Source organism: Salmo salar, chromosome 02 (assembly GCF_965601325.2).
Source record: "Salmo salar chromosome 02, fSalSal1, whole genome shotgun sequence".
Lineage (NCBI taxonomy): Eukaryota > Metazoa > Chordata > Actinopteri > Salmoniformes > Salmonidae > Salmo > Salmo salar.
This window is the reverse complement of record NC_138292.1, coordinates 42,523,171-42,532,109: the sequence shown is the minus strand read 5'-3', so window position 1 is coordinate 42,532,109 and position 8,939 is coordinate 42,523,171.

Genomic DNA, 8,939 nt, shown 5'->3' with positions numbered 1-8,939 from the left:
TTGCATAACTTTGTTAATTAAATAAATAAAATAAGTATACATTTTGTTATTTGTAAACTCAGGTTGCCCTTATCTAATATTATGCTATTAAATGATATCAGTTGACCTGTGAATGCCTTACAATGAGAGATTTACACGAATATATTAAAAATCATGAATTATGATACTGTCAAAACTGCTGGATCATGTGATTAGCATTTATAATTCAGGACTCCAAAATAAAAGCTCACCCTCACGAGGTGTCATAACATACATCGATTCTGGAGATATCCAAGCATTAAAGTGATAATTCACTTTTTTTTGTTGAAGTTCTTGTTTATTTTTGTGAACTATCCCTTTATCTATCACTTTAACGCAGATGTCAATGAAAGGACTTATTGAATGACCAATACGAGTTTCATCAAGCTGTTGTTATTACTGGATTATTGGTTATTGTACTGGGCATTGTACAAATGTTTGATAATAGGGATCGCCAGAGTTCGCATGAAGTGTTTACACATGGAACAACAGGTGCAGTACTATAAAGTGTGTCAGAACTAAGTTATGTGGTATGCTATGCATCATCTATTCATTCCCAGCTTCAATTAATTCAATTCTTCTTCCCTGCAACTCTTCCCCAGGTTGTTGCTGTAAACGAGAATCTGGTGAAATAAGGGTAATATATATATATATATATTTCAAAATGTGCATAGTGTGTACAAATGACTCATATCTTGGGTTGTATTTGGCTGATCATTGCGAAATAAATTCGACCCATTTCCTCAAGCAGAACATCTTTATGAAAGAGTTATCCTCATTACCTGTAACTAGGTTGTGCAACTATTTATGAACTATCTTTGAGTCACACTGTACCTTTATGAGTCACACTGTACCGTACCTTGGCCCGGTTTCCCACGAGTATCTTATGGCTAAGTTCATCTTTATAACCCTCGTAGGAGCATCGTTAAATCTACGAGCTGTTTCCCAAAACCATCGTTTCTAAAGCTGCTCTTAAAAACGATTGTTATTTAATGATTGCCTCAGACCGCACGTAGAACAGCTATGTGCGTCTTTAGAGGCTTTTTTTACCCTTCCGCGTCACTGTATTCACAGGTCTACGCTAAACACAAAATCCAGATGTTTATCTGTCTTTCTGTGACCGCCGATAACTTCAAAACGAATGTGATTCCTACAATTACGTTTCTAATTTCTTTGCAAATGTTACTAACAAGCGAAGAATATACCGATGCTTCAAATGAGATGACTGTATTAAAAGATAAATACAAGTCTTTCATGTTCATTTATTCAAGTTTTATTTAGCTATTTGTATGCTACTGCCTGTTATTTTTTGCCACAATATATTTCATGATATGTAACGTGCGCAATAATGTGCTCCACGTTGATTTAGTTTATAATTATAGGATAAGCATTAGAATAAGTCTCCTAAATATTTGTAGCTGTAGGTGATAATATTTCTCTAGGAGCTGATCTGTCGTCAATATTGTGGAATAATTCTAATGTTAAGGTAAGATTTGAAAGGGAGAAAGCTCATCCGATAGTGAGAGCCGCTGCCTTTTCTCTCTCTCGGTCCTATGAAATGCCTCAACAACGCACTTGGCGAACGTTCTCTCTGTGTGGTGTTCCATCTTCGGCCGTTGTAGGAAAGATGCCTTGTTTAAACATTCCTAAGCCTAAATTCCAAAGTGGACTATTGTTTTTATCTATCGGAACGGATTGCAAAAATCAATGAAGCTGGAGACATATCTCCCTAACTAACTTTAAGCATCAGCTGTCAGAGCAGCTTACAGATCACTGCACCTGTACACAGCCCATCTGTAAATAGCCCACCCACTCAACTACATCATCCCTATATTTATTTTTGCTCTTTGCACCCCAGTATCTCTAATTGCACATCATAATCTGCATATCTATCACTCCAGTGTTAATGCTGAATTGTAATTATTTTGCCACTATGGCCTATTTATTGCCTTACCTACCTAATCTTACTACATTTGCACACACTTCATATAGGAGTTTTCTATTGTGTTATTGACTGTACGTTTGTTTATCCCATGTGTGACTCTGTGTTGTTGTTTTTGTCACACTGCTTTGCTTTATCTTGGCCAGGTCGCAGTTGTAAATGAGAACTTTTTCTCAACTGGCCTACCTGGTTAAATAAAGGTGAAAATAAATAAATCATTTCCTCATAGCTTTTCATGCCCCGATGATGCATACATGTGTCTTTCCAAGAAGTGCATCACATTACAAATGACAGTGAATTGCATTTCCTTATTGATTCCATCAAGATTTCATAATCTGCTCTCACACGTACCACATACGCGCACACACGTGTGTGTACACACACACACACACACAGTCTTGTACAACTAACCTTGTGGGGACACACAATTCAGTCCAATTCAAAATCTTATTTTCCCTAGCTCCTAACCTTAACCCTAATTCTAACCATAGATCCTTACCCTAATTCTAACCATAGATCCTAAACCTCTAGGAAATAGCATGTGAGCTTGTCGGGACTAACAAAATGTCCTCAGTTGGTCACATTTTTGTTTGTTAACTATTAAACACGTCCACCCACCCACCCACCCACCCACCCAATAACTGTCCAGGGCTCTAATAGTTCCCCAGCTGATCTGAAGGCTCAGTAACGTAGGCTGACATTGATCCCAGACAAGTGAACACATTCAACTGTAAACAGTGGAGAGCTGTTCAGGTGGATAACATTAGTCCTCACATAAATAACGAGTCATAATGACTGTATTAATAAAGCAGGAGTGAGACACTAGAAGGACAACAGCACACATAACATCGAGATAATATAATATATGCCATTTAACAGACACTTTTTCCCCAAAAAGGGACTTACAGTTGTGCTTGCATACATTTTCACATGGATGGCCCAAGCGGGAATCGAACCCACAATCCTGGCATGTAGCGCTGCAGGAAGTGAGCCACACAGGATCCCAATTTCTTCGATTTCACATTCTATACATGTACAGTCAGACATATCACATCTGTTTGTTTCCACAAAGCCTTCACAGTCTGACAATAAAGCAGCCCCTTGCCCTGAGACATGGCTGCTTGCCCCAACACACAGCTGACTTCAATAAGGTCTACAGTCATGTCTCAGGGCAAGTAGCCTTGTGTCACTTAGGGCAAGGCAGCCCCCATCTTGGTATCTCTATAACTCAGAATATGACATGAAAATGCACTACAGTCACATACCTGTGCAGATCTGACAGGGGAATATTAGTGGGAGGTTTTCAAGTACCTACACTAGCATTCCTTAAAATAAAGGGCAAAGGGAAACCCGTAGGGCTTCGGAGTTGAGGCTTGAGATCTGAGGCTGCATGTCACCGGCTTAAAACATCAGAGAAAACTGTCGGGAATTCAGTTTGAGTGTTTTGCTAAAGCTTGCATTGTGAATCATAACCGCACAAAGATCAGATTTGAAAACCTATGCTGGATTTTCAAAGAATATAGGGTGTGTGTATGGGATAGAGTGAGGAGGCCGATGTGCGGAAGAGCATGAGCATGATAGATGTTAGCTTGGCATATTCAATAACTAGCTTCATCAAATCTGGCATGAGTCTAAGCCTTAAAAAGGCACAATTTTGCTACATCCATTTTTGGATTTATAAATTAATGATATACCCAGTGATTCTTGAAGAATATAACTTATTAATGCCTCATAATTTCAACTGTAATACTCGCCAGAACCCAAAATAAAATACTTTACTCCAATGTTTGTAAACAAAGTAAACGTAAACACTATGTAGCCCCAAAACATAGTTGAAGCTATCATTTTGATATCATGGATTGTCAGTCCTTGCCACCATAGCTCTTTCTCTGAATTTGAGAGTGGTTATATTTCTCCAGCCCCGTCCCTCAGCTTTTTAGCAAAACAGGGGCTGGGAGGACGCTTTGTTAAGGTTTCAACTGCTGATTGCCCCTTCAAAAGGAGACTTCCAGCTCTATCCAATCAGATCTGCTTTAGCCGACATCTGCATAGCGGTTGTTTTGGTCCGAGGTGGAACTGCGTTAGAGCTGTCAAATCCACAAGCGGCTCCTGGCATTATACCTAAAGCGGACATTGCCATTGGTTGCACTGAGTCGCATTAAGAGAAATCTTATGCAGCCTTGTTTACAAGTTCGAACACTGGAATGTGATATGTAATCTACACCTAGATTAGGCTGATAGAAAATCATTAAACGAAATAATGAGGATTTCTATTTGAGTGACATTATTTCTATTTAGCCTACACTTCCTCATTCTGAACTTCTAACGTGAGTGGAACGTGTGTCTTCCTGACAATGATCAAGAGCAGCTGCTCACTGATTTGACATCTCCAATGCAGTTACACCTCCGACACCGTCAAAAAAATAAAATAAAAATCAGCTATGCAGATGTCGGCTATCGCCGGTTAACGCTTGATCTGATTAAATCTAGGTGTCACACCACATTTTACCCTCCTGTTCAGCACCATAATGAACATGAGGTTAATAAAATGGTGGAATTACACTTAAAAAGGTAACTCTGTACGACATTCAATTAAATTAAGATTCTTTGTTACACTGTGGGCCTAATGTATATTTACAGAATGACAGGGACATGCCATCACGTCTCACACCATGTCTAAAATATCTACATGACATGGCATATTTAAATGTTATTTAGCTAATCTATCGCAGCAGGCGTAAAACACCTGAGCGGGACACCCCACATCGGGTCATGACGAGAGAAAAAAAAAGAACTGTTTGGAGAGGTTCTCTTCTGCACTGTTCAACCAATCCAGGAAATGTGGAGGAGTTAAGATAGTGTCGCTTTGCTAACATTTTGGATGGAAACATCTTCAAAGAGCAAGCTAGCTAGCAGACATGACGTAGCTAGCTGCTAGACAGATATTAGCTAATGTTGTCAAGCGATAATGGAATATCCAGGAAAGTTGACACGAACGAAATTGGTATGTAGTTTGTTGACTTTGTGGCAAGAACTTAATCTTGCTAAAACCTAAATGAGGGTGGCTTTCCAGGAACAGGTGTCACGCCCTGACCATAGAGAGCCCTTGTTTCTCTATGGTGTAGTAGGTCAGGGAGTGACGAGGGGGTGTTCTAGTTTAAAATGTCTATGTTGGTGTTTTGGTTTAGTCCCCAATTAGGGGCAGCTGGTAATCGTTGCCTCTAATTGGGGATCATATTTAAGTAGCTATTTTTCCCCACCTGTGTTTGTGGGATATTATTTTGTGTTTGTGCACCACGTAGTCACATTTTGTTGTTCGTTTATTGTTTTGCTGAAGTTTCACTTGATATTAAAGATGTGGAACTCTACGTACGCTGCACCTTGGTCCAGTTCTTACGACAACCTTGACAACAGGGTTGGAGAGCCCTGAGCTATGGTCATCATCAGATCCTCATCATGGAGCATATGACCGTCTACACTCTCAGGCACTGAAACAATAGAAACAATGGACGTGCCATATCATAGTGCAGTAGCTTGAAACAATACAGAGACATGACATTAGAAAATACAGACAGGTATATTTCAAACCTTTCATTTTAGTGTGACATGATTTCCCAACATTCAAAGGCAGTGGTTAAGTGCTATATAAAATGAATAGAAAATGAGTGAGTAACCCTTTATTACAGATAAGTACTAGGTACTGGTAAATACTTGGCAACAAATTGAACTATTTGGTATAGTAGCTATTTGTAGTCTGAAGAAACAAAGTGGCCTACTCTAAAAACATATAAGAATTGCTGAGAAATAAAATGCCTAGTGTTACCTGTTAATTATTTCAAGTACCATGTAGTTATGACTGCATTAACACTAATAACCTGATATGAAGCTGGTGGTACCATGAGATGTCAGAATGTTATTATTATGCTTTTAAAATACCTAGCTAGTACTTACCGTGCTGTTAAATAAAAAGTATAAAATAAAAAGTTTAACAATTTGTTTAGACCAAGAACTCTACTCCAAATATCCATGATAATAGAATGATACATTTGACATATTTAGGCACTTAAAAATCTACAAAAGTGGATAGCCAACAACTATCATAGAAACATTGTTAAAGTAATTGTCCAGTGAAAATCTCACTTAAAAAAAAAGTTAATTCTGTTAACTCATACCAAAATAATGTTGTTGACTCATATTATACTCGTATGTGGCCAAAGCATAAATTGCAGAAACCATAATAATAAAAATAAAAAAAGACCCTTAAACTCAAACAAACAGCAAGCATTTTATGAAATATTTCCTCAGAGGATGATGTCATCCTCCTGAGGAGCTTGAGCTGGCCAATCAGCAGTCTATTCGCATGAATATTTAAAAAAAACGATACACGCCCACACCATTCCAACACAGAAAAGCTGCTTTTTAACATACTTAAAACATTTTGGAATTAAAACTATTCACTCATACTGTATTGTAATTAATTATAGGTCATATTTCATAGAAATCGGGAAACACTGGACAGTTACTTTAAAGATCTATTGGATTTAGTGTAGTGTAGTCAGCTCAGCTTCCCCCATTGAGACCGTGTCTGTGCCTCGATCTAGGTTGGGCAAAATTAAAAATGGCGGTGTTCGCTTTAGCAATCTCACTAGTATAAAGACCTCCTCCATTCCTGCCATTATTGAAAGAGATTGTGATACCTCACATCTCAAAATTGGGTTACTTAATGTTAGATCCCTCACTTCCAAGGCAGTTATAGTCAATGAACTAATCACTGATAATAATCTTGATGTGATTGGCCTGACTGAAACATGGCTTAAGCCTGATGAATTTACTGTGTTAAATGAGGCCTCACCCCCAGGTTACATTAGTGACCATACCCCCCGTGCATCCGGCAAAGGCGGAGGTGTTGCTAACATTTACGATAGCAAATTTCAATTTACAAAAAAAAAAACAACAATGACGTTTTCGTCTTTTGAGCTTCTAGTCATGAAATCTATGCAGCCTACTCACTCACTTTTTATAGCTACTGTTTATAGGCCTCCTGGGCCATATGCAGTGTTCCTCACTGAGTTCCCTGAATTCCTATCGGATCTTGTAGTCATAGCAGATAATATTCTAATTTTTGGTGACTTTAACATTCACATGGAAAAGTCCACAGACCCACTCCAAAAGGCTTTCGGAGCCATCATCGACTCAGTGGGTTTTGTCCAACATGTCTCTGGACCTACTCACTGCCACAGTCATACTCTGGACCTAGTTTTGTCCCATGGAATAAATGTTGTGGATCTAAATGTTTTTCCTCATAATCCTGGACTATCGGACCACCATTTTATTACGTTTGCAATTGCAACAAATAATCTGCTCAGACCCCAACCAAGGAGCATTAAAAGTCGTGCTATAAATTCTCAGACAACCCAAAGATTCCTTGATGCCCTTCCAGACTGCCTCTGCCTACCCAAGGACGTCAGAGGACAAAAATCAGTTAACCACCTAACCGAGGAACTCAATTTAACCTTGCGCAATACCCTAGATGCAGTTGCACCCCTAAAAACTAAAAACATCTGTCATAAGAAACTAGCTCCCTGGTATACAGAAAATACACGAGCTCTGAAGCAAGCTTCCAGAAAATTGGAACGGAAATGGCGCCACACCAAACTGGAAGTCTTCCGACTAGCTTGGAAAGACAGTACCGTGCAGTATCGAAGAGCCCTTACTGCTGCTCGATCATCCTATTTTTCCAACTTAATTGAGGAAAATAAGAACAATCCGAAATTTCTTTTTGATACTGTCGCAAAGCTAACTAAAAAGCAGCCTTCGCAAATGGAGGATGGCTTTCACTTCAGCAGTAATAAATTTATGAACTTCTTTGAGGAAAAGATCATGATCATTAGAAAGCAAATTACAGACTCCTCTTTAAATCTGGGTATTCCTCCAAAGCTCCATTGTCCTGAGTCTGCACAACTCTGCCAGGACCTAGGATCAAGGGAGATACTAAAGTGTTTTAGTACTATATCTCTTGACGCAATGATGAAAATAATCATGGCCTCCAAACCCTCAAGCTGCATACTGGACCCTATTCCAACTAAACTACTGAAAGAGCTGCTTCCTGTGCTTGGCCCTCCTATGTTGAACATAATAAACGGCTCTCTATCCACCGGATGTGTACCAAGCTCACTAAAAGTGGCAGTAATAAAGCCTCTCTTGAAAAAGCCGAATCTTGATCCAGAAATTATAAAAAACTATCGGCCTATATCGAATCTTCCATTCCTCTCCAAAATCTTAGAAAAAGCTGTTGCACAGCAACTGACTGCCTTCCTGAAGACAAACAATGTATACGAAACGCTTCAGTCTGGTTTTAGACCCCATCATAGCACTGAGACTGCACTTGTGAAGGTGGTAAATGACCTTTTAATGACGTCAGACCGAGGCTCTGCATCTGTCCTCGTGCTCCTAGATCTTAGTGCCGCTTTTGATACCATCGATCACCACATTCTTTTGGAGAGATTGGAAACCCAAATTGGTCTACATGGACAAGTTCTGGCCTGGTTTAGATCTTATCTGTCGGAAAGATATCAGTTTGTCTCTGTGAATGGTTTGTCCTCTGACAAATCAATTGTAAATTTCGGTGTTCCTCAAGGTTCCGTTTTAGGACCACTATTGTTTTCACTATATATTTTACCTCTTGGGGATGTCATTCGAAAACATAATGTTAAATTTCACTGCTATGCAGATGACACACAGCTGTACATTTCAATGAAACATGGTGAAGCCCCAAAATTGCCCTCGCTAGAAGCCTGTGTTTCAGACATAAAGAAGTGGATGGCTGCAAACTTTCTACTTTTAAACTCGGACAAAACAGAGATGCTTGTTCTAGGTCCCAAGAAACAAAGAGATCTTCTGTTGAATCTGACAATTAATCTGGATGGTTGTACAGTCGTCTCAAATAAAACTGTGAAGGACCTCGGCGTTACTCTGGACC